We start from the raw sequence: 27,258 nt of genomic DNA, 5'->3' as shown, positions 1-27,258 counted from the left end.
TGACTGAACTTCCATATGTATATACATGAATTTAGCAGAGTGAATTCCAATATCAAGTATATCCATAAGACACTAATTTTAAAAACCTATAAATATATTGCAGCAAGAGCAATAGAGGGACGGGGAAAGAGCTGGAGACTGAATTGGAGCAAATTATATTCCATGTTTTTGTGATTATGTCAAAATGTGTCCTAATGTTATATATAGCTAAAAAGAATTTTAAGAGTACACTATTTGGCTGGAGATGTAGCTTGGTGGTAGAGCCCTGGCCTGCACCAAGCCCAGCACTGCAAAAAGTAAATAAAAAATAAATAAAGATAGAAACACTATTAGTATCAAGAAAAGAAAGAAAGAATTGGAATGCAGTTAGTCCTTAACGTGTGGACCATCGGATGTTGCCCCCGGATGAGCTGCTCCATCTCTGAGTCCGTGTTATTCGCCCTTCCCCTGCCACTCCCCTGGTGACCACGAGCTGTGTGCAGCAGTGCAGACTAAATTGCATTTATTTAAAAAGGCTGCAGACAGTCCACAGGGAGAGCATGGCTGGCTTTATTCTGGGTTAGCCCGATTCGAGGACAAAGAATTACACTCTTGCTTGGCTCCTTGGTCTCTGGGGTCTCTGTCTGTGTCCCAGAAAAGCTGGGTTTCTTGGAAAGAACGAAGGAGATGAGAAAATGTGGTCTTTCCTGCTGTCATCTTGGGGAAATCACACAGGTACATAGAATGGAATCGGGGTGTCCCTTCTTGTTGTTCTTTGGCTGCGACATTGAAGCTCTTCTCCTTCCCAGTCAGAGTAGGAAGTCCGGACGGTTCTTCCACATCCTATGGATACAGAGACCCAACTGCTGAATAGGAGTCAAGTGTCCTCTCTGCCAATACATTAGGGTCTGGAAGTTAAGTCTGCTGAAAAAAAAAATCAAAAAACAAAGCACATTTGTAGGTGGAAAAACTCCTATTACCCACAATAAATTCTCTTTTGTGGCTCGAATGAAAAGTATTGTAACAGCTTATATTTTGTCTCAAGAAATCAAAAAGGTTCTCATTTGAGAACCACTCCAACAGAAGTGGAGTTGACCACTAACCAGGGAGTTAATGAACCTGTCTTCTTGGAGGTTTAAATATATTAAGTGACATTGAATCATCATTTGTAGAAATTTTAAACTTCTAATTCTTTTCCTTGAGTCAGTGAGTCCACCTGTCCGTCTGATCCTCGGGGATCTTCAACCATTAAGTGTCTGTACTTTTTGTAAGTTAGGTGGCACCAGAGCTCTCCCTCTCTGCGGCACACACTCGCGGGGAGGCACAAGTTTGCCCACACAGCTGGCTCTAAAAGAAACTCTGGCTTTTAAAATTGCTATTTTCTTTTTCTTTTAAATCATGGTCTTAATATTGAATCCAAAAGCTCAAGCAAACATGATGTCAGGGAGAGGCCCAGTAGGGCAGTTCGAGAAGATTAGATGTCTTCAAATTACATAAAAAGTGAGAGCAAGAGGCCTCTAAAGTCAACATTTAATAATCTGAGTCACACTCGTGGTTTTACTCCCTTGCTTAGAAAAACAGTATCATCACCGACTTGTCGTAAAACCTCCCAGGGGCGCACACTTCTGTGGGAGAGAGGCTCGAAGACCAGAGGGGAGCATCCGAGAGGGGTCCCCGGGCCCTTTGGACGTGTGCCAAGGCTGGAAGTCCTGAGGTCTCTGGAGGGCAATCTTCAATTTCTTCACCCAGAGAAAAATATCTAAATAAGGTCAGCGTTAAATAATATTGTTCTTCAATGGTGTGTTAGTCATCTTTTTGTCACTATGATTAAAATACCCAACAAGAACAACTTAGAGGAAGAAAGGTTTATTTTGGCTCATGGTTTTTTAGAGGTTCAGTTCACAGTTGGCCAACTTCATCGCTCTGGGCTTGAAGTCAGGCACAGCATCATGGCGGAAGGGCATGAGGAAGGAAAGCTGCTCAGGTTATGTAGTTGAGAAGGACAGAGAGGGAGAGAGAGAGAGACAGACAGACAGATAGGGAGAAACCAGAGACAAGACACAGTGCCCAAAAGTATGTCCCCAGTGACTCACTTCCTCCAGCCATGCCCACCTGCCCACAATTACCACCCAGTGGTCCATTCAAAGTATTAATCCATCAAATGGATTAATCCACTGATGAGGTTACAACTGAGAATCTGATCATTTCACCTGTGAACATTCCACCCTGGATATCTTGTTTCTAACACATGAACTTTTATGGGAGGGGACACTTTATATCCAAACCATAAGGTTCTTTGTTCTGAGCAACAATGTAAAGGGTAAAAGAATAGATGTGCACCAACCCCCTAGCAGCAAAATTGGCTCTTGCCTGTTCAAAGTTAAGTTTCAGGCAGCACGTCCCCTGTTGTGGCTCCAGGACCAGTAGCACCTGTCGCTCTACACTTGTCAGGAATAGAAATTCTCAGCCACCTCCCCAGACTTGATGCATCAGAAACCCCGGGGAAAGGACCCAGGAGCAGGTGCTGAGCAAGTCCTACGGGCGATTCTGGTGCAGGTTCTAGTTTGATGACCACCGATTCCATATTCACTACGCAAAAGACCACCAGGTGTCTGAATATAAGCCAGCAATAGGGTGTTGCTTACGGAGGAGAGTACGGAGGAGAGAGGTGAACCACCAGGACTCTGGAGCTCATAAACCATATTCCTACCTTCAGGAAAGGGAGTGATGTGGACACAAATAATTTTTTTTTTCCAGCTGAGGCCGATTGACATCAAAGCCATAAAAAACAACTCAGTGTCACAGAAAGGTAAAATAAACCCACTTAGATTACCATTTTCCTTCTTTACAATATGAAATACAGCATATTTACTTTTCTTTGTCTTTTTCAGTTAACATAAAACAAAGCCAGGAAAAATAGCACTGTTTTCTATTGTAGTTTAAAAGGATCCCAGATTCTACAGCAGAACTCATTTCCTTAAAGGGCAAAGACTTTCAGGACACCCCTTTTGTACCTAACTCACTCCTTAAAGAGGTCAAAAAGTCCATAAAGGCAAAAGGAAAAAGTTGCAAAAATAGCCCAGGAAGAAATATAAATGAGAGACAGAGAAAAAGATAGGAATATATAGTTGGCCTCTGCATCGGCAGCTCAGCACCCGTGATTATACAAACCATGGATGGAAAATTGTTTGTTTGTTTTTTAATTGCATCTGCTTCGAGCATTTACTGACCTCTTTTTTCTTGTTATTCCCCAAACAATACAGTATAAGAATTATTTGCATAGCATTTCCATAGTAGTAGGTATTATAAGCCATCGAGAGGTGATTTAATGATACAGGAGCATGTACATAGGTCCTACGCAAGCACTGTGCTGTTTTAATAAGAGTCTCTGAGGATTTTGGTATCCTCAGTGACTGTACGTAGAGAGGAACACATCACAGTGTCAACAGAAGAAAATTACAGGGGTTAAAAAGCAAAAGGATGATACCTGAGACACAAGGAACTGAAGTGATTCACAAACTAGATGAGTAAGGCTCATGAACTTCAAGTCCCATCACCTAGCTACTAAGAGACAAAGCTTTTCACATCTGGAATCCCAGAAACTCTGGAGGCTGAGGCAGGAGGATCATGAGTTTGAGGCCAGCCTCAGCAACTTAGAGAAACCCTGTCTCTGAAAACAAAAAGAAAAAAATAAATTCCCGGTTCCCCAAACAATCAAGCAAGCAAAGAAACAAAAGAAAACTTTTCCTTTAAAAAAATTAAATTCATGAAAATCTTTGTCCCCAAATTCTGGCCAAGTATCAAGAACCAAGAACTAGACTCTTAAGGACATGGGATTCTCTCTAATGGAGGGGACACCTTTGTTCCAGAAGAGATACTGGGATCTGTGTTGAGCTGCTTGCAAGGCAGTGAGCACTTGGGACAGGGTACCCAAGCCAAGGAGGATGGGTACCTGTGATGAATGGGGCAGATTCTTGTTATCAAGAGAAGAGAGGAAAAGGGAGATTTGGGTTCTTTAAAAATTTTCCACTTTGCTGAGAATATCTTTGAGTTTTAATTCACAGCAACTGCTTCACAGATATGGAAACATGGCTCAATGGAGCAAGGTCTGTGAATTCTCACCCTAAACCACAATCCACCGCTCACTTCTCAACCAGTCAGTATCCTGTTTCATGCTTGGTTCCATTTCTGAAATAAGAATATATATATCCTAACATTACAGAGTGCATGATAATTAAGAAAAGCGGACCTGAGAACTTAGAGAGGCGAAGGCTTAGTAGGTACATTTTAGAATTCATGAAGAGTGTTCTGTAGCAATAACTGAATCCTTCAAGAGCCATTGTAGGCAGGGTTGGCCCAAGGGAAAATACGATCTGACCCAAACGACAGGAGACAAGCACCCACTCCCAAGGAGGGAACGGCATATTCAAGAAAAGACGTCTGAAAGCATAAACTACCTCGACACACAAAAAGAGACCTCTCAGGCACGTCTTCAGAGTCACAGAATTACTTACTTCCAGGTAAGGTCAGTTCTTCCAATTAACACTTCCATTCAGGAAAACACGAGTCTTCCACTTGGTATAGCTAGGGGCTGGACATTCATTTTGTCATCTCAGTCAAGAAACAAGAAAGAACAGTAAGAACTGGGGATATATAGCTCAATTGGTAGAGTGCTTGCCTCACATGCACAAGGCCCTGGGTTCGATCCCCAGCACCACACACATACAAAAAAATGTGGTCTAAGAAAGAACAGTAAAGAAAGAGCCACACCCTCATCCCCACTGGCTTTCATCAATCGGTGGGTTGGAGTGTCCAGTAATGTGTCTGACAATATATTTGGTGGGTGAGAGAGGTTACAGTCCATCTTACAGGAAGTTCCAAGCTTCTTAGGCTTGTCTGTACTCATCTTTCCTTGGATCTGAAGCATCATATCATTAATGTATGAGTAAGAATCATACCAGGAAAACAAGTTGAGGAATTAAGCTTTTTGCTCAAAGACAGCATTACAGAGGAAGTCAAGGGATAGTGGGAAATCACATGGAAATATTTGTTTTCTGTACATAGGTTCAGACACAAGTTATCCACACAAGGGCATAATCTGTCTTTCAATCTCTAGGTGGAAAATCCTTCTCTGCCTTCCCTTGAGAGGAGGAGAACTGGATTTGAACATATCTCTCTTTGGTGCACGTGGTACCTCCCTTGCACTTCTTCAAAGCTAAGAGCGCTGGGACAACGAGGAGATGCTTTCCCTTGGGTAACGCTATCACATCAAGCATGATCTCTCTTGAATCAACAGAGTTCATAAGGATCATTCTCGTATCAGGACAGCTAAATGGACAAATAATATCTAGGCTTCCATGCAAGAATGTTTGATCAATAAAACACTGGAATTAGGGCATTTTCCATTAATCAAATTGCTTCACCATTAAAAAGCCAATCTAGGAATGAGGTAAAATTTCACGTGGCTGCCAATAACTTGTTACCCAGTGATGACCTTGGGTCAAGACGGAGAGAGCATATCCTGGGCTGACTTAGGCAGGACTTCAAAGCTGTGATATGATGAAGCTAAAAGAAAAGGGACCCAAGTAGCCCATGAATAGTGTCCTCGATCCTGGCATTTGGAGAGCCTTCTCCACTCAAGGTAAATACAAGGTTGATTGCACCGTTTGATTTCCAGCATACCACGTCTCTGGTATTTATGAGTACAGTCTGAAAGAATGAAAAGAGTGCAAAAGACAGAGGAGGCCATCCAGTTCCTAGGCACCTTTGTACACAAGAGAAAAAAGAAGTGGTAGTAAGTGCGCTTGTGCCAAATGCCACCATGAAGACACGTTCCTCTTTTGGAGATCACATTCTTTTCTTGCTTGATAAGAATCAGGAGAACTGACGGTTATCGAATGCCTACTACGAGCTAAGCAATTTACAGACATTCCTTGTTAACTTTTCACAACCAAGTCAAGGAAATGCTGTTATTGTATCCATTTTCAGATTAAGAAACTGAAGTCAAGAAGATTAAGGGGGGAAAAAAACCCCTTCATTTGGTGGTACTGGACAGTTGGTGGCAGATTTAAATATGTTGTGTACAACGACAAAACCAGAATTCTTCCCATCATATGTGGTTGTTCTAGCAATGTCAACTGGGAGCTTTAATGTCCCCTCTTGCTGCTGATTATCAAAATGTAATAATTTTATGCACCCCCCCCACACACACCCCACACACATACACATTTGTGCTCAGCTCAGTGGTCAACTGCAGGAACTCTGGAATGAAACCCAAATACTAACCCTGACTCTGCCCAGTGGACAAGGCACCCAGGCACTCTCTGACCCGGTTTCTATTTTGTGAAAGTTATACCAATAGTATTCATATCCTGGCTCAGGAACGGTGGTGTCTGGAGGAACACTGACTCAATTTTATAAAGGGAAGAGTTATCCCAGTCTAGGATTAAAAATAAACCCAATGAAGATCTCCAAATTGTCATATTGTCCTCTTGCATTAGAATAAAAATTTACTAAAATTTTAAGAGTAAAGTGAAAACTGGGGTTGTGAATATTTTAAACATTATGCAAATATTAGTCCTAACTGATATATCAATAAGGGTACAATTTTTGAGTAATATTGTTTGTTCAGTGCTCCTGGAAATGTTTAGACAATGGAAATTTAGTGCCAAGGAGGTCAAGATTCAAATGTAAGTCTACTTATAGGACAGGTAGTTTTATTTCTGCTCCATGCCCAGGGATTCCCTAATCCCTATATAATGAGTATCATGGGCCATCCAGGCTCCCTGAATTAGAAAAAAAAATGTATACTCTACAAAACACATGACTTACTGAGAATCATGGAGTAGTTCAGTCATGAACTGGAATGTGATCCTTTTATTGTTGTGATTAAAAATTCTAATTTGACACTGATTCTCAGCATTTACAAAGGACGGGGTTCTGACCCATGGTGCAACGTGGATAAACCTGGAGGATTATCCTCTGTGAAATAAGCCTCTCACCAAAGGACAAACACTGCATGTTTCCGCGTACAAGCGGTACCAGGACGCATAAAACTCACAGAAACAGTACGTAGGGTGGTGATTGTCAGGATCTAAGGGAAGCGGACGGTGACAAGTTGTCTCACAGGTACAGAGTTTTACAAGATGAAACAAATCTAGAGATCACTTACCCAGCGACATCAGTGTCCTCCACATGACGGACGTACACACGGTTAAGACGGTCAATTTTATGTTACATGTAGTTTGCGACAATTAAAGATCTTTAAAATACTGATTTCAATCAAACCAACTTGTGGCTGCCCTGGGGGCCACCAATTAGTGGAAGGGTGTCCTGTTGTTACTGATGTGTAAGATCCGAAGGAATTATCTATGCCTCTCCCTGTCAGCAGCCAGTCTGGGTGATGTGCTGCAGATGTGGTCTCTGCTCCCCAATCCAAACAAGAGTCTAGGCCGCCCACCCTTGGCCTTTGGTTCTGTCCTCGGGGAGCTACAAATCTGACCCTTGAAAGAAGGGCTATGTGTGGGGAACATACATGTGTGCACCCCAAGGGGGCTGCCCTGATGGACCCCTTTGCCTACAGGCATCTGGATGGGCGTGATAAAGTCTGCTGCACAGGGCAGTTGTACTGAATCTCACGGTTGTCAGATGTGGTGTTTTTGTTCCTGATGACATTGTTGGAGCTCTAGGCTGCATCCCAGCTGTCAGTTTTAGCATCCATGTATTTTTCTGGTATGCAAATGTCAACTTTGCAGTTTATAACTCTGGCCATTCCTCCAAGCAGGAAATGACTGAGCCCTTTGGTGAGTGGAATTTATTTAGATTTCTGGTTTCAACGCCTCAGGTTAAAATTGCTGCCAATTAATTCTTCTAAGGTATGTTTGAACTTCACAAGGGTGTGGATTGAATATCTATGATTTTTTTTCTAGGTTGGAGAAAGGAGGAGAGAAGACAAACATCTTGAGTTTCAACACAAATGAGAGCCACAATCCAGTCCAGCATACTAGTTAATTAACAAATGATTATTCTCCAAAATAGTAACATAGTGCAAAAGGAATCTTCTTATTTAATAATAATTATTGCTTTATTGACACTTTAGCATTAATTCTTTGTTCTCCCCTCTATAGCCACTCAAATATTTCCCCATGCACATACATGTTGATGTGTGTGAGATAATGTGTGTGTTGTACCTATTGCAGAGTAAAAAGAACGGTAATTTGAAGTAACTACAGCGCTTGCCATTGAAAGAGTAGATATTTTGCCCTGATACCTATGTCACCTGTTATGACACTATTATTTTTAAAACACAGCTATCAAACAGCTCATAGTTCACCACAGAAATCAAAATGCACAGTGACAGTCTTTATCCTACATGTCTCATGATTCAAATCCTCACGAAAAGTAGAGGCCACACTGAAGATCAAGTGCCACCTGTTACTGGGATGGGGCCAAGTGACCTCTGACCTGACTGTCACTAGGGAGTTTGGGTCACATCTGTGATTTCCATCAGCACCCACCACCTTCCATGCAGAGCCCAGGGCAGATGTTGGTGAAATCAGGAAGCTGCTTTCAAAGGACAGATGAAAGGAACACTGGGATCAAACAGCTTAGCCCAGTGACTGATTCTCTACGCACAGTTCTAAGAAATGACCTGTCCTTGGCCTTTTAAAATGTTACTTCCAGAATCTCAACCTGTCAGGCAACTGGAGAGGAGCCACAGCAGGTGAGACCATGGGATGTGACCAGGGGGTCTGGGCGGCAAAAACAAAGCCACTTCAGCCCCCAGGCTCGAAGCTACAGTAGGGACACTTCCAAGACTGGAGCCTTCGCTAGGAGAACCTGGGGGCTGCTTCTCAGGCAACGGAACTGCAGAAACCAGAAGTGCCCTTGGCAGGAATGATTTCAGTTTTAATGAGAAGGGGAACAGGAGCTTCAAATGGGGTTTCCCTTTTAGGTTCTACTGTGAACAGGTGTTGGCTTTACTCAAGGAAAAATTTCACAGGGGTGATTTCATGCATAACCAAGAGCAATGATGCTTTGTTGTTTTTGTTTGTTTGCTTACTTTATAAGATCATTCCAGAGGCTTTGTACATGCATATTAAGTGTTTGTGTGTGAGTGTGTGTGTCCAGTTGCACAAAGTCACCAAAAAGTCCTGGTAACCATCTGCGGAGCCCATTCACTGATTTTCTTCTCCTTTATGTTCTGTTTCACAATCTGGGGAAGTGTGGCATTCCCCCACTTCAACTCATACAGTGTCCCTTTCATTATGTTAATTTCTGTCCTTTCCAAGATTAACATTTGACCTGCCACCCCACTCATGTTGGCCAATGTTCCCAACCAACCATGTGCCCTGAATAACGGGATGAGACATGAGGACCTTGTCCATCTTTCCTGGTAGCACGGCTGTGTCTCTGGGAATTGTGTGTCATAACCAACTTGCTGGTCTTCGCCTTCACCAGAGCTTCACAATATCCTGTCTTTCCAAGAATGCCATCAGGGGGAAGGAAAAGTCAGCTCAGCTGATTTCACCCATTTTGCCTCCCCCTCCCCCAACCCACTCCTTGTCTTCCTTCTTTTTCATCCTGCCCTTCAATCTGCTGGATTCTCTAAGAGGCTGAACTGTGTTGTTACGTTGCAGATGGATTAACGGACGGATGAATGGATGAATGGACTGACGGATGGAGGTATGGATGGATATTTATTCTAGGGGTGGGCTTCCCCAGAAGCACTCTGAGATAAGAATTCACACGTAAATAAGAAACTGGTAGAGGAATAGAGAAAAGGGAAGTGAAGGCAACTATTCAAAGAGAATAGTCACCTAAGTTACCACTTAGCTAAATCCCACTGGGGCATTTGATGCCCCAGACCATGATGATCTGCCTGGCCACAGGCAGGCAGTGAAGGCAACCGATCGTGGACTTGAACCCTGGAGACGGAGAGATCTCAAGCTCATCTCAGAGCCATTGAATCAGAATGTAAAATTTTAACAGAATCCCCAAATGATCAAGTTTGTCAAGTACTGGGGTAGAATGTCTCAGTTACAGATTAAAGGACAAGAGAACTGTGCTAGGCGTCCAACTCCCCATTTGACATTAGTTGTGAGCTATTTTTGAAGGTTCTGGCTTTTCGACATGGCCTCTGTGTGGCCAGAGCATTCATGCTCCAGTGGCCAGAAAGAAAGTCCCCAAACAGAAAACAAAAGTTTTAGCAAAAAAGCAGCCTTCAGTCTGTAGAGTTACACTATAAGTCCAGCTGTGTCCCGATAAGTCATGAATCTGATGTTTAAACTGAGGTTATAGTGTAATGGTGATAACCAAAACCTTAATACTGATTGAATGTTAAAGACACATCAAATAGATGAAAGTAAGCAAGATTCAATCTAGGCTTATATTCTAAATAGTCAGTTTACCTTAGCAGAGAAATACAATTATCACATTCACTTTAGAAGCCTTAAGATAAATATAACATTACTTTGTAGTTATTTCAGCCGCTTTCAAGTAGACCATGAATGAGGTCAGGAAACAGGTTGCCTTGTTTCCTAGGCTTATTGTTAGTCCTGGTATTAGCTCTCAGGAGTGGTGGGAGCTATATGACCGACATCTTTCATTGCCATCACAAACCATGCACTACATTTATTCTGGAACACATTCAAGAGCTGAAATTATAATGGAAAAAAAGACTTGACTCCTATTATAATGTTAAGCACTGGTAAAGACATTTGGATAGCATCCATAAAAATCTATGGCTATTCCCAGACACAATAAAGTAACTACACAAGAAAAGCAGTTTCCACCAAGATGTTAGTTTTTATATACTTACATTTCAAAAGCATACCAAAGTGTTCTATAGCATACAAGGAAAAATGGGTTTATTAAAAAGGAATTCAAGATGTATCCAAAGTTTCTAAATCTGCTTAGAAAAAAATCAAATAGCAATTTATTAGAAATATCAAATTAAAAATATAATTTTAAAGATTTTTATCCTTAGATAATATGACTGTAGAAAATGTGACTCCAGAACTTTCACACATGATAGAATGTATTAATTTGTGAGCTAAGATTGTAAGTCCAATACTTGAACTTTATTTAATATAATGAAAAGTAAAAATAAATTAACTATACACCCTTTTATATATTTTTTGTTTAATGTAACATCAAAATTTTTGGGGGGGGGGAAAAGGACTACCGGGGATTGAACTCAGAGGCACTCCACCACTGAGCCACATCCCCAGCCCTAATTTGTATTTTATTTAGAGACAGGGTCTCACTGAGTTGCTCAGTGCCTCGCTTTTGCTGAGGCTGGCTTTGAACTTATGATCTTGCTGCCTCAGCCTCCTGAGCCACTGAGATTATAGGTGTGTGCCACGACACCTGGCTCAAATGAATTTTTTTAAAATACATATATTTTTTAGTTGTTGATGGACCTTTATTTTATTTATTTATTTATTTATTTATTTATTTATTTATTTATTTATTTATATGTGGTGCTGAGAATCGAACCCAGTGCCTCACACATGCCAGGCAAGTGCTCTACCACTGAGCCACAACCTCAGCCCCTCAAATGAATTTTAAATACTCAAAATATTGAAAAACTACACTTACTATTTATTCATTAACCAGCTTCCAAATTGAAAATGCTTTATTTGGAAAATGAAAAGGCATATATTCTTATATCTATCTATCTATCTATCTCCTTAATATACATAACTAATAAAATCCTACAAAATGTATTCTCATGCCTCTTGTCTCTTCCTTTATCTCCCCTCGGTCTCTTTTCTCTCTGCCCTTTGGTTTCCCTCAGCAAAGGTAGTTTTACATCCATTAAATAAGTCTCTCCTGAGCTCAGAGAACTGAACATTTTCTGTGCTTTTCATCATATTAAAAAGTGGCTGCTTTACTATGAATGACAGTCTAGCAGGAATCTTGCTTTTGCTGCAGTTGCCTCTCTTCCTTCATTAGTATTTTGGGCTCTGGCAAAGCATTCAGGAAGAAGCTTGAGGCTTTAAGTCACTCATGTACTTCGAGTGTGAATGACAGACTCATTAATTTAAAAAAGCTCTGCCCATTTTGACCCTTCACTCCTTACTCTCTCCTCAACTTCAGTTTTTCCAAAAAATGGTTGGAAATACCCACTTGGTTAAGAGTTCTCTTCCTCGAAGAAATAAAATGATTCGTCCCTAGCCTAAGGCACGTGTAGGAATTAGCTCTGGAGACGCTGAGGCAAGAATACCCGAGCTAGGCTAGGTTGGCTCTCCAACATACAAAGGACTTGCTCTGGAATCCACTATTACTGCGCCAATGTTCTGAATCTTGGGATGAGAATGAATCTGAGAATACCAAATCTACTTGTATCAAAAAAAGAAAAAGAAAAAAACGAAGTGGGTTTTAAGCCAGTGAGAACAGCAATGCAATGTAAGCCACAAAAGCAAGTCACATAAGCAATTTCAAATGTTCTAGTTGTCCCAGGAAATAAGTAAAAAGAAACAAGTAAAATTAATTTTAATAGTATTTAGCCCAATGGGTACAAAATGTTTGCATTAACATGTTTCATTCTCTCTCTCTCTCTCTCTCTCTCTCTCCCTCTCTCTCTCTCTCTTTCTCTTTATTAAGTCTCTAAAATCAAGTGTGAATTGTACATTTATGGCACATTTTAAAGGCCCTGCAGCCACCACGCCAGGTTCACTTAGATCGGGACAATCTATTACATGAACCATATTGCCTTTAAAAAATTTGCAGGGTCTTTTACAGCCAGATCAAAAGCTATAACAGAAATCATGAAGCTGAAACTACATTTTTATTATGATGAGGTCTGAATTCTTTCATTTACATTTAGAACTCTAGCCATCAAACAAACTTTTCTCTAAGGATTATTTTATCACCCAATTTAATTCCCCACACTCTCATTCATCTAAACACGTCATGAACAGCACCCCCCACACACACACACACACTCTCTTACTCTCTACAGTGTCCCATCCTTGACCCCTGAGAGCTGCTTAGGGAATTAGGAAACTATTTTAATTATGATTTGCTATTTGATACAAAAAAAAACCTAATATGCTCTGTTTGAAAATGTAATTGACCTAAGGTACAGAAAAGATCTCCATCAAAGCTCCATTTAGGTCTCTGTATGGCCAGAGGACTGACCCCAAGAAGGAAAATAGCTCTGTGATTTGAAAAAGCTCAATATGTCAGAACTTATTTTTCTGTGCTCTGGGCCTCTGGTCAAGTTTTGAAATTGGAAAAAAACAAAGTACGACCTGATTATCTCCATTAAAAAATTCACTGCAATCCATAAGAAAGCTACCAGAGCTAATAAATTGTTTTAGCAAGTTTGAAAGATCCAAGCTCAATATATAAAAATTGATTCTATTTCTATGAACTAGCAATGAACAATTAGAAATTGAAAATTAAGAAATCAACAACACCATTTACACTAGCAAAATGCTTAGGGAGAAATCTGACAAACGATGTACTGTGAAAATTATCAAATTTTGCTGAGAGAAATTAGAAATTAGAGGATCAAAATAAATGGAGAAATATATTTTGCTCATGGGTTAAGGGGTTCAATAGTATCAGGTTATCAATTTTCCCAAATTTATCTATAGTATCAATACAAATACAATCAAAATCCCAGAGGCTTATTTTTCCTTTTCTTTCTGTTTCTCTGCTGTTTGTTTGTCTTTATTTATTTATTTATTTATGGTAGAAAACCAGAAGCTGCTTCTAAAATTTATTTGGAGATTCAAATGTTCTAGAAAATTCAAAACAAAGAAGAACAAAATCAAACAGCAGTATTTGATCTTGAGATGTCAAGCATAACAAGTGGGGATGAGAATAGGATAAAAAAAGGCTTAGTAGTAAGTTTTCCCAAAGTATCTTCAGATAAGAGGGTATGAAACACTTATGTGTTAGGATGCAGTAAAAGAGAAAAGAAATCGATGTGGCGGCGTATAGACTGAGAAGTACCAAATTGACAGAGCCCAATAAATATTCGCTGGGTATAATAAAATCAGTTGGGTGGTGATGAGTCTTGTTAGAAAAAAGAAAGCTGCTCTCAAAAATTCATAAATGAAATCTTATTCACTGATACATTATTTTATCCCACCCACTTCTAAAAAGACTTGAAGTAGCTAATAATGATCTAGGAAAACAGCCAAAGATGAATTACCTTCCATATATATTTTATACTCGCACACTCCTGCAATTCTTTGATTAGAGGGGAGATTATTGAGAGACTCCCATTGTACATTACTAAATAATGGGGGAAAAACCAAAGGGCTTATATATATTTACCACTGTCTAGACTTCTAACTTATTTTAGATCCATCTAATGCATGAAGTACAATGGGACATTTTCCAAGACCAGGAAGAGTAACGCGTAACTGGAGCTGTCGTCATGGTCCTTCTGATGTTCAGAAATTTCCCATGATTGTTCCAAGAAGGCAAACACTTGGGAACCACACTACAGGAAATGAAGGGTTTCATCTGAATGGCCACTGGCCACGCAGACCACAGTGTCATAAAATGTCTTACCGGGATGGTATCTCCTGCTCCAGCATCGTCCCTTCCTGAGGGAAGTTTGGTTCATTCTAGAGAAGAAATTGGGGACTGGGGATTTAGGAGAGATATTCTCTGTGTTTATGAAAAGTATTAGTAGCAACAAATGACTCCTGACAGAAGACCTGAGGTTACTACTTCAGGGATGCTATTGTTTTCGAGAGGAATCAGAAAAAAAAATCTTTAATGTGTGAATCTTATATGTTGAGAAACGAAAGAAAAATTAATGATGCTGGACTCTGGGCGCCTTAAATATACTTCTGTGGGATAATGAAGATGAATTTCCATTTTAATTTTTTAAATAAAAATAAAGGAGACAAACAAACACCATGCACTTTTTCCCCCTGCTGACGAGCATCATTGCCTTGCCCAGAATTTGGAATTTGGAAAACTAAGGGCTGACTGCATTTGAATTCTGACCTCATTTTTATGCTTCCTGTCATATTCTTTCTAAATACAGAGGACGTTTTTCTTCTGCCTCCCACTATTGTTCAAATCCCTAGTGCTTTTCACCAGGAACTTCATGATTTGAACCCTTGGTTATGTCTACATTTCTACATTTGCAGAAACGTGCAAACGTACACATATGTTGTATTTTCCTGTGATTTGGTCTTGAGGTCCCTGTCTGGAGAGTGGCTTTAAATCTCAGTCTGACATAATGGGGCTCCAGGAGATCTGGTCACGGGTGTTTACAATGTGACTTTTTTATCCTGGCGGAAGGCCTAATGCCTAGGTGTCCTTCTCACAGAAACTTGTTTATACTGGCAGGAGCTTTTGTGGCTCTTGTCTGCCCTGTGTCCAGTTTATTCCCATCAAAATCACCACTCCCTAGACTAGCCCTGACCAGGAAAGAAATCGGGTTCAGGTGTGTCAGCCAGGTGAGACACAGAATAGGCAGCACAACAGAACTTAGGAAATACCAGATCCTGGAGAGAAGAGGGCATAGGCCTCATGGAGCCCAGAGGAAAGGGGAGCCATCCAAAACATGCCTGCTTAACCTGCAGGTGAGGAGCAAAGAGAGACAGAGAGAGGGCAGGGGAACACCTGGGGGTGGAAGGCTTTATTGGGGTCTAGGATGTTACCTAAGCAGGTTTCCTGAGGGAAGTTCTAATGGTAGGCTTAGAGCAGGTATGCACAAGTTCTAGGTGGTCACACTATGACTGAGAGATGATCACTGAGGCATATCCACACAGTCCACATGGAGTGTAGAGGTCAGTGGGCAGTCCTCCCATAGGCTGTATCTATCTGGTACCATATTCACACCCTACAAGAGAGCCATATGGAAATTATTTCAGGACTAAATATGGTCTAGGCTTCCAATAGACTCTGGGCCTTTGCCATGTTCCATTTTCTTAAAATACCATTTCACACAGTCTTTGTTTGGCTAACTTCCACTGATGCTCAGCCTAGTGGCCACTTTCTTAGAAAAATTCCTGATTGACTCTGCCAGTGATGATTAAGTCTTTTCATATGTTCCTCATGGAAACCCTCGCCTTTCAGAACACTTATTTCACCGTCGTTTTGGCCGATCCTGTTTTCTAAAGATGCCCATAGTTGTATCACCCACCCCACATACTCCTACCTTGCCTCTCCTTCATCAAGAGTTGGAGACAGACGTTGGAGGTCTCTTGTTCTACTCCTTTGGAGTCTAGACTGGTCTTTACTAACCCACAGAATGGGATGCGCCCAGTGGTCTACGATTTCCAAGGCAGGATCAGAGAAAGACATGCAGCTCTTTCCTGCTTCTGTTGAAATGCTGGCTCTGACCAAAGCCAGTTACCCTTTTAGAATTCTAGTTACCTAAGGCTGTCGTGGTGGACACATGCTGCAGGTGTTCCCAGCAACACCTCTGAAGGGCTCCCAGAAAACAGCCTGAATAATTCAGCCAAGTGAATGGGGACATCTCCAGATAATCCCAGGTCCCTGCCATCAAGACACAACCAGGCCTTGAGTCTCCCAGATGAGCCCCAGACATTATGGAACCCTGTGTCCTGTGCAGGTCCTAAGATTCAGAGTCATGAGCATAGTATACATGGTTGGTTCAAGTTGCTAAGTTTGGGGATAATTTGTTACCCAGCACCAGGAACTGAAGTATTATTAGACAGTTGGATGTTTTACTAACCTAGGTGATAAGATCCCAAACTGTATAGCATAACAGCAGGGACTGTTTGCCATTAAAACTTTAGCAAACAGCCACATGCCCATTATGTAATAGAAATATAATAAACAATCCTAACTGAATGAATAGAAATATAATATATATTATATATAGAAATATAATATATATAATATAACTGAATTAATAGGCGAATGAGTGGATGGCTGCTTTCCCCCTTTAGCATTGCATTTATCTACCTCTTCCTTCAGCTTAAGTTTGGTGACTTGGTCCCAGAGAGTTTGAGTGTGTCCAGGATATTGTTTTCTTGTCCCTAAGTGTCTACACAATTAATTCCTCCTGTTTTCTCTTGACCATTCCTTGCCCCAATGAAGTGACCAAGAGAAAGATCTGGTGTCTTTTGGAACTTAGAAAACCCATCTGGTGCAGCTGCTGGAGTGGGACAGCAGGGGACTGGAGTGGTGGAGAGGGGTTGCTGTGGTTTAGATGGCAAATGACCCCAACCACCCATGTGTTAAAGGCTTGGTTCTTGGTGGTGAACCTTTAGGAAGTGGGGCCTGGTGGGAGCTCCTCGTGTTATTGGAGGAAAGACCTTAAAGAGGACTGTGGGCTCCCGGGCTCATTCTTTCTCTCCTTCTGTTTTGATATGTCACCACTGAATGTCATCACTGGCTTTCTTTCCACACATGCAGCTGCGTTGCCATCCATGTCATGAGGTGACACAGATGAGGAGTGGCAATCCGACATGTGCCATGTCATTTGGACTTCAAGCCTCCAAAACTGTGAGCTAAACACTTTTTTCTTTACAAAGTTAGTTTCCTTGAGTATTCCATTATAGTCACACATACCTGACTTCACCAGGATGCAGAACTATTCACTAGAAAGGTTCTGCCTCTCTCTTTCTGCTTATCCCCTGTTATAGTTTGGGTCTTTAATGTCCCCTGAAAAGTTTATGTGTTAGGCAAGGCAGCAATGTTCACAGGTGAAAAGATTGAATAATAAGAGCTGTAATCTCATCAGTGGGTTAATCCATTTGATGGATTAATAATTTGGATGGACTACTGGATGGTAACTCTAGGCAGGTGGGCATGGTTGGAGGAAGTAGGTCACTGTGGGGAAGGGGGTGTCTTGGAGACTATATCTTGTTGCTGTGTCTTGAAGGACTCTCTGTCCTTACCATGAACTGAAAACTTTCCTCCACATGATGAAGACTTCTAAACCATAAGCCCCAATAAATCCTGTCTCTCAGTTGCTCTTGTCAGGTATTTTGTTCAGAGCAATGAGAACCGACAAGCCCCCCCCACCCACCAAATACACACACAAACTCCAGGACAGAGAACTTGAGAAGACCACAGAGACCACAGTCACACACACAAAGCATCGTGAACTCCATTCTCAAGGAGTGTCAGCTGGAGGGGCGGGGGAATGACAGTGAGCAGGGGCAATTCAGGTGCTGTGTTGCATGAGGTGATATTGCTGACTTTAAAAGTCTACACCATTTCCCCTCTACCTCAAACCATTTTCCTTCCTTTACCTACATACATGCGTGTGTGTGCGCGTGTGTGTGTGTGTGTGTGTGTGTGCATGCACACACACAGCCCAGAGGAAGCCTCATTAGTGTCTTAATCACACCTGGTTCCATGCAGAATGCTAGAGGAATTACCCTAATTACAGAGACAGAACAGGAATGAGAGTAAAAAATAAGAGGAGATGGGGGAAGAGTTATCTTTTATTTGGTGTTTGCTGAATGTTATGAATTATGATAAGAATTTTTTTCCAGAATCTCATTTACTCTAAAACAGAAGCAATGCACAAGATACATATAGTGTCCAATTTATAGATGAGGAAACCAATGCTTAAAGAATTTAAGTAATGGCTGGGAGAGGAGGTGTATACCTGTAATCCCAGCAACTCAGGAGGCTGAGGCAGGAGGATCGTAAGTTCAAAGCCAGCCTCAGCAATTTAGCAAGGTCCTAAGCAACTTAGTGAGACCTTGATTCAATAAAACATAAAAAACATCTGGGGATATAGCTCAGAGGCTAAGCACCCCTGGGTTCAATCCCAGGTATCAAAACAAAAAAAAAATTTAAGTATCTTGCTCAAGATCACATAATATACATTAGGACCAGAATTTTTAGACAGGTCTGGCTGCCTCTTAATTCCATATTCTTTAATATTCAAGTAGGCTCTATTGGGTTTTGTTATCACCTATAAGTATCCAAATAGCCCAAAGAGATAAGTATTCAAACAGGTCTCTGACCTGGAGGGGTCACATTGGTTCTGATGTGATCAGAATTGAGCCCCCTACCTGAATTGGACCTCTCTCTCTCTCTCTCTCTCCCTCCCTCCCTCCCTCCTTGGAGGCCTACACACAGCAGGATCTCCTAACGACCTGGCGTCCAATGCTCCGGCCATTCCTTGAGGTTCAAGAATTCAGGCCAAGAGATTCCAACACAGTGCCTTGCACCATGGAAGAGATGGTGGAATCCTCCAGTTGATGGCTTTTAGCCATACATTGCTTCACGCCCAAGAATGCACTTGTTTATGGCAAAAGGAAAGTGACTTCCTAAGACCCATTCTGGTCAACCACATGCGTCTCACCCATCGTAGCAGCCACTGATTTGAGTTGGTTTTGTTAACCTCCCATGACACGGTGTGTACATAAGCTCTGTTTGCTAAGACAACACAGAGCCAGGGATTTCTTCAGTGTTTACAGTAAGTGATAAGAAAATGAAGTACCACAATCAAGTGCTCAGGCTCTCAACTCAGCTCCTCTCAGGTTACCAGGAATTCTCAGTGGCATTTCGTAGCTTCAGGAGTATGCATTCTTGAAATAAGCCTTGGCCTGCTGGAAACACAACCAAGGCTCTGTAACTGCCACATTCCAGAACTGTAAAGCAAAGATTGACACCCCTCCACCCCTAACACGACTCCTTTGAATTGGTTTTTCTTTATTTTTCCAATCCAGCAACTATTTCCTGACCATCTGCTATGGCAGGGCACCCTGCTTGGCCACTTGGCCCTGTAGAGGACACCAAGAAGTAGGAAACATGGCCACTGCCTTTAGAATATTACAGACGGGCCAAAATCAGTAGTCAATCCGCAGGGTCCCCCATGGGAGGATTAGCTGGACCCTAGGACACTCCCAAGAGGAGTCTATTCCAACAGGCAGTTATGTACTTGATTTTGATTGTCGTTTTACTCTGATGGCTTAGTTCAGTATGACCTTTGGAGCTTCACTGTATAAACTACAGTGCAGATATAATTGGCCCTATATCCCAACTTTAACTAGCCTATAATACCTAGTGATTACAGAAAAGTTACATATTTCAACAGATTGCTTTCTCATTTACAGATCTTGGATCGGTAAGAACATAATTGCTCATAACATACGCAGGCCGGTTTTTAGTTCTCAAAGTCAGAATATATGGTCTAATATGTAATTATGATAAATGATAACTTACATATAAGTTACTGTGCTACTATAAAATGGTACTTGGACCCTTCAGTTTTAATATACATTATGTGGTTGTCCATCTCACTGGGGGAAAAAAAGCCACCAACTTTCTTTCTAAAACTTCTGCTCTTTAGGATATGATGTTCACTGAGAGCTGCTTGACTAAGCAGCAGAACTCAATTTCAGGCTGGAAAATTCAGACTCCTCAGTGGTGATCTTTTACATTTTCTCCAAAAGAGAAACAGGAGACATGGCAGGAAGAAATGAATAAATAAACGAACCAAAACATGAGCTCCCATGAAAGGACAGAGGAGGGCATTAAAGAAAGAAGAGAAAAGGAATGAACAGGAAAAAGACTGACTGCTAAGGAAAAGAAAAAAATCTGACCAGTAGTCTGATTTAGTATAATCCATTGTGTCTTTGCTGGCATACCCAAAATAGGATATTCCACTTAGTTCCAAGCAAATGACTCCAAACACCAAAAGCAACGAGTGACTCAGAACATCAGTTGAATGGGCTCTCACACCAGATCCAAGTTATTAATAGAGTTGTTTCCTTTTCTGCTAATAATAGGTCAGAATATACAATGATGTTCCCCAGGGCCCCCCTCCCAAATATATTTAGAAATAGAGTGGATTCTATTTTAATATGGTACTTACTCTGCTCTTATGATTATTTGTCATAGTTAAGTACAAAGAGCATTACAAAAGCACTCGCAAATCTGTCGAATCATGATGTTTAAAAGCAACGAGGTCTAATTGTGGTGTGATACAGAAGGAGTCAGGCAGTAAACCTGCTAAGGAGGATGGTGCATCTCATGGTCTTCTCTTAGTACTTTTCCAGTCCTTAAGAATTCATTGTCAACACGCCCCTCTGTGGTCCCCTGTATAGTGGTGGTCACACCTTGTTAGATTCAACTTTATTGGATCTGTTCTTTATTTCTCTACCAATGCCTTTCTCATTTGACTTTGCTTGTAGTCCTTCACCACATAAAAATACCAGAACTAATAAGATGATTGGATGAAAAATGCAGAATAATAACCATGTAATATGTAATGTGCCACAAATGTGGCGTACGCATATTATGTATTATGGCAAAACCTTAGTAATTGCCTGTCTGGTTTGATTTTCAGCTGAGTAAAGGGAAAAATTCTGAGGCTGTGCTATCTTTTCCTCTATTTTATTATTATTATTATTATTACAAATATCCTTATTGGTCAGGGAACCACATAAATCCATCACTCCAGATTTATAGTTTGCAGAATTTCTGGAATTGGAAACTAACCTAAGGTGAAGCATTTACCCCAACTCAGCTTTCCATAGTTTTCATACTTTTTTCATCAGAAATGAATTTCAAGTTAACCTTTAGATAATAAGAAACAAGCATTCCCTATGAAATTGTGGGGTAGCTAAACCCCAGGGTAGGGAGCCGTGTGACTCAGTGTGAGGACATGGTGTTCTCAATCATCCCATTAGCAGATGACTTTACACACAAGTGGCCTTCTTGGGTCTCGGAGCTTCGCTGGGGCTTCCCTAACCCAGAGGAGAAGGAGACAACATGATCTGGGGTGGGGAGTAGACAGGGAGGAAATGATGCCTCAGCAAAATTCTGGTATGTTCCTAATTCCTGCCTCCCCAGTTTTCTACCCACTATGACTTCTGTCCCCCGACTGAAGTCTGAGGAGCACTGGATCACATGTCAATCCTCAGACTTCCACAAATTTCTATTGAGGGTGTGCCTCCAGGGCCAGAGGTCACAGCCTGAGCAGCCCACGCCTTTGTCTACGGGTGATTGAGTCCAGTGGAGGAGGGTGTGTTCGTCTTCTAGAGTTGCCACAGTGAAGTGCCACACACTGAGTGGTTTAAACAACAGAGATGTGTTGCGTTACAGGCCTGGAGACTGAACGTCCAAAATCAAGGTATGGGCAGGGTTAGTTCCTTCTGAGGGCTGTGAGGGAGAATTTGTTCCATTCCTCTCTCCTGGCTTCTAGCAGCTGCCAAATGGCGTTCTCCCTTATCTTCACAGTCTCTTCTCTCTGAACATGTGTGTCTCTATGTCCAAATCTCCCTTTTGTGCAGGGACTCCAGTCATGCAGACTAGGGCCCATTCTCATGATCTTAACTCCATCATCTGAAAAGATCCTACTTCCAAATAAGGTCATGTTCCCAGGCACAGGGGGTCAGAACTTCAATGTCTTATGTTAGGGACACGATGCTTGTTTGTCCAAATGGAGAAATAGTTTGGAGTCTCTGATCCTCCATATTGAACTTCATGGCAGAGAGGATTCTGTGTTTTAAAGGATTGGGTCTGAATAGTTTTGTTTTTGACAGATCTAGTTAGCTCAGGCTGCTATAACAAAATAACCACAGACTGGGTAGTTTAAACAGCATTTATTTATCACAATTTTGGAGCCCATGGAGTCTTAGATCAAGGTAGTGGCAGATTTGGCTACTGGTGAGGACTCACTTCCTGGTTTGTTCTCTGTGTCCCCAGTGAAAACAAGAGCACTAATCCAAGCATGAGGGCTCCACCCCCATGAACTCATCTAGGTCCCACCTCCAAATATCATCATCTTGGTGATTAGAGCTTCAATATGTGAATTTGGGAAGTGGGGAGGAGGGCAGAATCATTCATCCATTGCAGTTTTCATTGTTATTAAGAGGATCAGTGAAGAGCAGCGTGCTGAGGTCCTTCCCGTACACCCATGGACTAGATCCCTGTAAATCACAAGGCTGCTCCCGTCAGTCAAACCTGTGATCAGTTAACAGGGCCCTAATAATGGCTGGCCATGCAATGTAAGTAACCCATCAAAGACAGTCCTTTATTATTTAGTCATGCAAACAGAGGCACACGGTTCCCCAGCACGGCTGTTAACAGCCACCACTAGACTCTGGAGAACTGTTGGATTTCTTCCCTGCTTTCGTGTGATTCATGGGCTGTGATTGCTCCATCTTTCTGGTCACCCGATGTCATGGAATCCCTCCCGCTACCCACACAGAAGCCTATGACCTAATGCTAATTTAGGAGAGGAAACCTACCCCTCCTCAGGCTGCCTCTTTTGCCGAGAAGAGAAATCGTCATCCCTTGATGCCTTAAAATGCACATCTGCCCTTCAAATAGGAGCAAAACCTCTAGGGCTGAAAATTTTAATTGAGTCTAAACAAAATCCCTTGGAAATGTAGATCTCATTGGTTCCATAATCATCCATGTATTTTTATAAATAAAACCTGAGTGCTCCTTTAAAATCGAATGGCTATTAGGAAGGAAGTCACTGATGTCACTTGCTTTTCTTTTAAGTCATCAAGAGCCTCCACTGCATGGTTTCCTTAAACCATAGGAAAAGATCAGCTTTATGCACCATTTGTCATCTTTTAGCATAATCCACATTGGTGGGAAGGAGGAGACTGGTTAGAAAAAGAAAAAGACACAGTGTACAAGTAATAAAATCTGTACCAGAGAACAAGGTCCGTACCAAAGTGATGTGGTTGACCACCCGTTGGCTTCTAGGATGGAGATTCCGGACCACTGAGCAACTGTGTTCCCTCTGCTTTGAGTCTGTCTGTCTGTTCTCAACCCCTGGCCTTGTGGTTTGTGGCTGAGCTAACTGCCGGGCCAGCACCAGGCCTCACCAGGGGCTAAAGGCACACACAGCTTAGCTTCCACCCCACCAGAGGGAGAGGAGAGCTGGTATTTCCCAGAGCAGCCTCTGGAATTCAGCACTGTCTCTAAACAGGAAGAAGAGATGTTTACAACTGCTGTCTGCTTTGGGAGCTGGGGTGTTTGGTAAGAGCGGAATTCTAAATTTGATGCAGAAAACAATCACCTGATATTTATAATAAGAACTAAATGTTTTCCTCTTCTTTCCACATGCAACCTTAGTTATTTAGAAAGGTCATTTACTGTTTTGATTCAAACTCTGCATGGAAAAAAATAAAGCATGCCTTCATTATTCAATCCAGGTCAGTTAATTCTATTGAATATCTTCTGGGGGTTACAAAGAACCATTCAAGCTAGTTGGACTCTACAAAGATCCTACAACCAGGCCCAGAAAGTTTATTCATGATGTTTCCTTCATCACTCCATCTCCCACACCTAACAGAGTTTATTTAGGAAACTCTTGGCATTCAACATTTGTCAAATAAGTGATTGAGATCAACATCTCTCAAGAACAACATCTCACAAGTCCATTCCAAGCCAAGAAGGGACACTCCTGACTTAGGTAAGAAAGAAAGAAGCTGCAAGTTTTTTCTTCTTTTTTCTTTTTTGTACCAGGGATTGAACCCAGGGGCACTCAACCACTGAGCCACACCCCCAGCCCTTTTTATTTTTTATTTTGAGACAAGCTTTCCCTAAGTTGTTTAGGGCCTGGATAAGTTGCAGAGGCTGGCTTTGACCTTGCAATCCTCCTGCCTCAGCCTCCCCAGCTTCTAGGATTACAGACATATACCACCACACCCAGGTAGGCGGGGTTGAGAAAATACACCCCAAACATGACCCATTGGACCTCAAACTGAGAGCACTGGTGGGCGGGGGTGAAGGAGAGCTTCCCCTGAAGGTCCCTTATCTATCTAAAGACCAGACCCATCCACAATGGCCTCAGCTCCTCCCACTGAAATTTCGTTAACCAAGGAAAAGTGCACTCTTCTCACAGAGCAGGATGCTGAAAATCAAGTTTCATACTCAGATCCCTGAGGAACTGTGTCCCAGGCCACTAACTGTTCCTTGGGCCCATTCATTCTCTTAGTAATCACTTATTCTTCCTCCTCATGATCTAGTCCCTCCCTTCCCTCTCCCCTAAAACAAAGGGTATTTGCTTCTGAATCTCATGGGGCTGCTGGGTGCTCACTTTCCCGTGACGCCCATGCACATAATTAATTTATACACTTTTTCTCTTGTTAATTTGTCTTTCTGACTTATACCAATTCTCCACAGGGAGAAAGAGAAGGTTCTGGGGTCCCTATAATTGTTAGGTAGGAGTTCAGGGACACCAAGATGGCAGAGCTGGGTATTAGAAAGAAGCTGGTGAAGGACAAGACTAGGAAACCAGTCAGAGTCCTGTCCCTGTTTAGGATAAGTCCCATTACCATGATAACTCTCACCCCCAAAGACTTATCACCATGACAATTCCCACCACAGTTTCAAATTTTAAAATGACCAATGGGGGTAAAATGGGAAGTAATCTAATTAGGTTTTCTAAAGTAATGGTGGTGGTAGTAGGGGGGATTTAAAAATATTCTAATCAGGTATCATAAAATAACCAATGGGAGAAAATGGGGTAAGGTCTTCAATCAGAGCCACATAGGGAAGAGAAAGACCCACAGTTCAGGATATAAAAGCCTAATTTCCAGACATCAGGAGCGCTCTCTCTCTCTCTCTCTCTCTCTCTCTCTCTCTCTCTCTCGCTTGGCCCAAACTATCTTCTTCTTCAATAAATCTGCACTCTGTTACTTCTGGTAACAGAGTGCATTCAAGTCTTTGTTTGGGACACCAGTGACCTGGGCTGGGACTGGACATCCCAATGGTAACGTATGAGCCAAAGCAGCATGGCGCCCGTACTTAGCCACATCTCTCCCCAGCAGCCTCTATGAACTCAGTCTTCTCTTTGTATCTCTGTGGAACTACGTGATCTTCTGCAAAGTTTGACAATCACCACTGTAAAAAAAAACAGTGGTCAGGAGAGAACAAAAATAAATAAAACCTCATGAGATTTGATTTCTCAATGAGATAGTTACAGGAAATTGTTGCTACTACAGGCAGGAGAGAGATTTTTGTTCTATAATTAACCTTCACATGGATGTTGTAATTGTGTTATTCATCTCCATTGGAATGATCAGCATCCCCACCACCACCACACTATGCATCCCCAGGTCTTGGCCTCTAGCAAGTTCTCTTGCCTTGGGGGAGCTCTGGCCTCCTGGAGGGTAGAAACAGATTCATTTACAAGAATGTTACTTGGCACTGAGTACAGGCTCAATAGACTTTTGGCCTAAATGGGATCAGGAAGGACTTTGAAGTGCATTCTCCTTGGGGGTCTACCTACCAGCATAAGCTCATCATCCCACAAACAACGGTGGAATCAAATGTGTACACACACACACACACACACACACCTTCCAGAAAACAAGTATCAGGTTTTGAAATTGGGTGGTATATTTCAATATCAAAGAATAAGTCTTTGTTGTTGTTGTTTTTGTTGTTAATTTGATAGAGACTGAATCTGAACCCGGTGGAGCTTAACCACTGAGCCACATCCCCAGCCCTTTTTATTTTATTTTATTTTTAAATTTTGAGACAGATTCTCACTAAGTTGTTTGGGGCCTTGCTATATTGCTGAGGCTGACTTTGAACTTGGAATCTTTCTGCCTCAGCCTCCTGAGTCTCTGGGATTACAGGCATGCATCACGGTGCCCACCTAAATAAATATCTTAATACAGCATAATCCTGCTATGCTAAGGATTCTAATGTAAAGAATTCATGCTTTATATTCACATAATGAAAGATGCCAGTGTCTCTCCCTGTCCTTCCACCCCAACCCCAAGTCTGCTTCCCCTTTTGGGGATTCCAGGCTGTTCTCTGGACCCCGCCCCCCAGACTCCTGGTTAAGAAAGTTGTAGTCAGTGAGAACTTTTATTTTATTTTATTTATTTATTTATTTATTTATTATTAGTTGTCCAAAACATTACATAGCTCTTGACATATCATATTTCATACATTTGATTCAAGTGGGTTATGAACTCCCCACAGAGGGCACACAAGACTCCATGGAAGCTTTGGAAGGTTGCTTTTCGGTCTGTTGAGTTCATCACTTTCCTAGGGAGACATCCCAGAGACTTTCTTTCTGTTGGAGGACGAGGGGTACAAACATGTATAACCTTTCCCTGCCGGAGGCACCAGGTTCCCAGCCTCACTGGAGGTAGGGGCAGAGAGTAGAGTGGAGTGAGGGGCATTGGTTTACCCCACCCTTCAGTTACGACAACAAACCACTAATTATAAAAGCTGGGTAGCATCAACTCATTCCAGAAGTTTGGAGAAAGTAGAAGCTAGGTCACTGTGATATGCTTTGGGGTTCCCTGGGCACTAGGATTGGAGCCCAGATTGAGCAGAATTTGGCCAGGTGGGAGAACAGAGAAGGGGAGGGAGGACATT

General features: G+C 41.8%; 1 long non-coding RNA gene across 1 annotated transcript in view; it reads right to left on the bottom strand.

The window, feature by feature from the left end:
• Positions 1 to 506: 506 nt before the first annotated feature.
• LOC125615574 overlaps positions 507 to 27,258 on the bottom strand; it is a 113,854-nt gene continuing 87,102 nt past the window's right edge. Inside the window, exons 6-7 of the long non-coding RNA XR_007346209.1 lie at positions 19,394 to 19,502; positions 507 to 900 (exon numbers count right to left, since the gene is read on the bottom strand). This is a non-coding gene — a long non-coding RNA (uncharacterized LOC125615574). The remainder of the gene's footprint in view (positions 901 to 19,393; positions 19,503 to 27,258) is intronic.

The sequence above is a fragment of the Marmota marmota genome, unplaced genomic scaffold, assembly GCF_001458135.2.
Source record: "Marmota marmota marmota unplaced genomic scaffold, marMar, whole genome shotgun sequence".
NCBI classification, from domain to species: domain Eukaryota; kingdom Metazoa; phylum Chordata; class Mammalia; order Rodentia; family Sciuridae; genus Marmota; species Marmota marmota.
The sequence above is the reverse complement of the archived record's forward strand: the minus strand, read 5'-3'. Positions and strand labels throughout refer to the sequence as shown.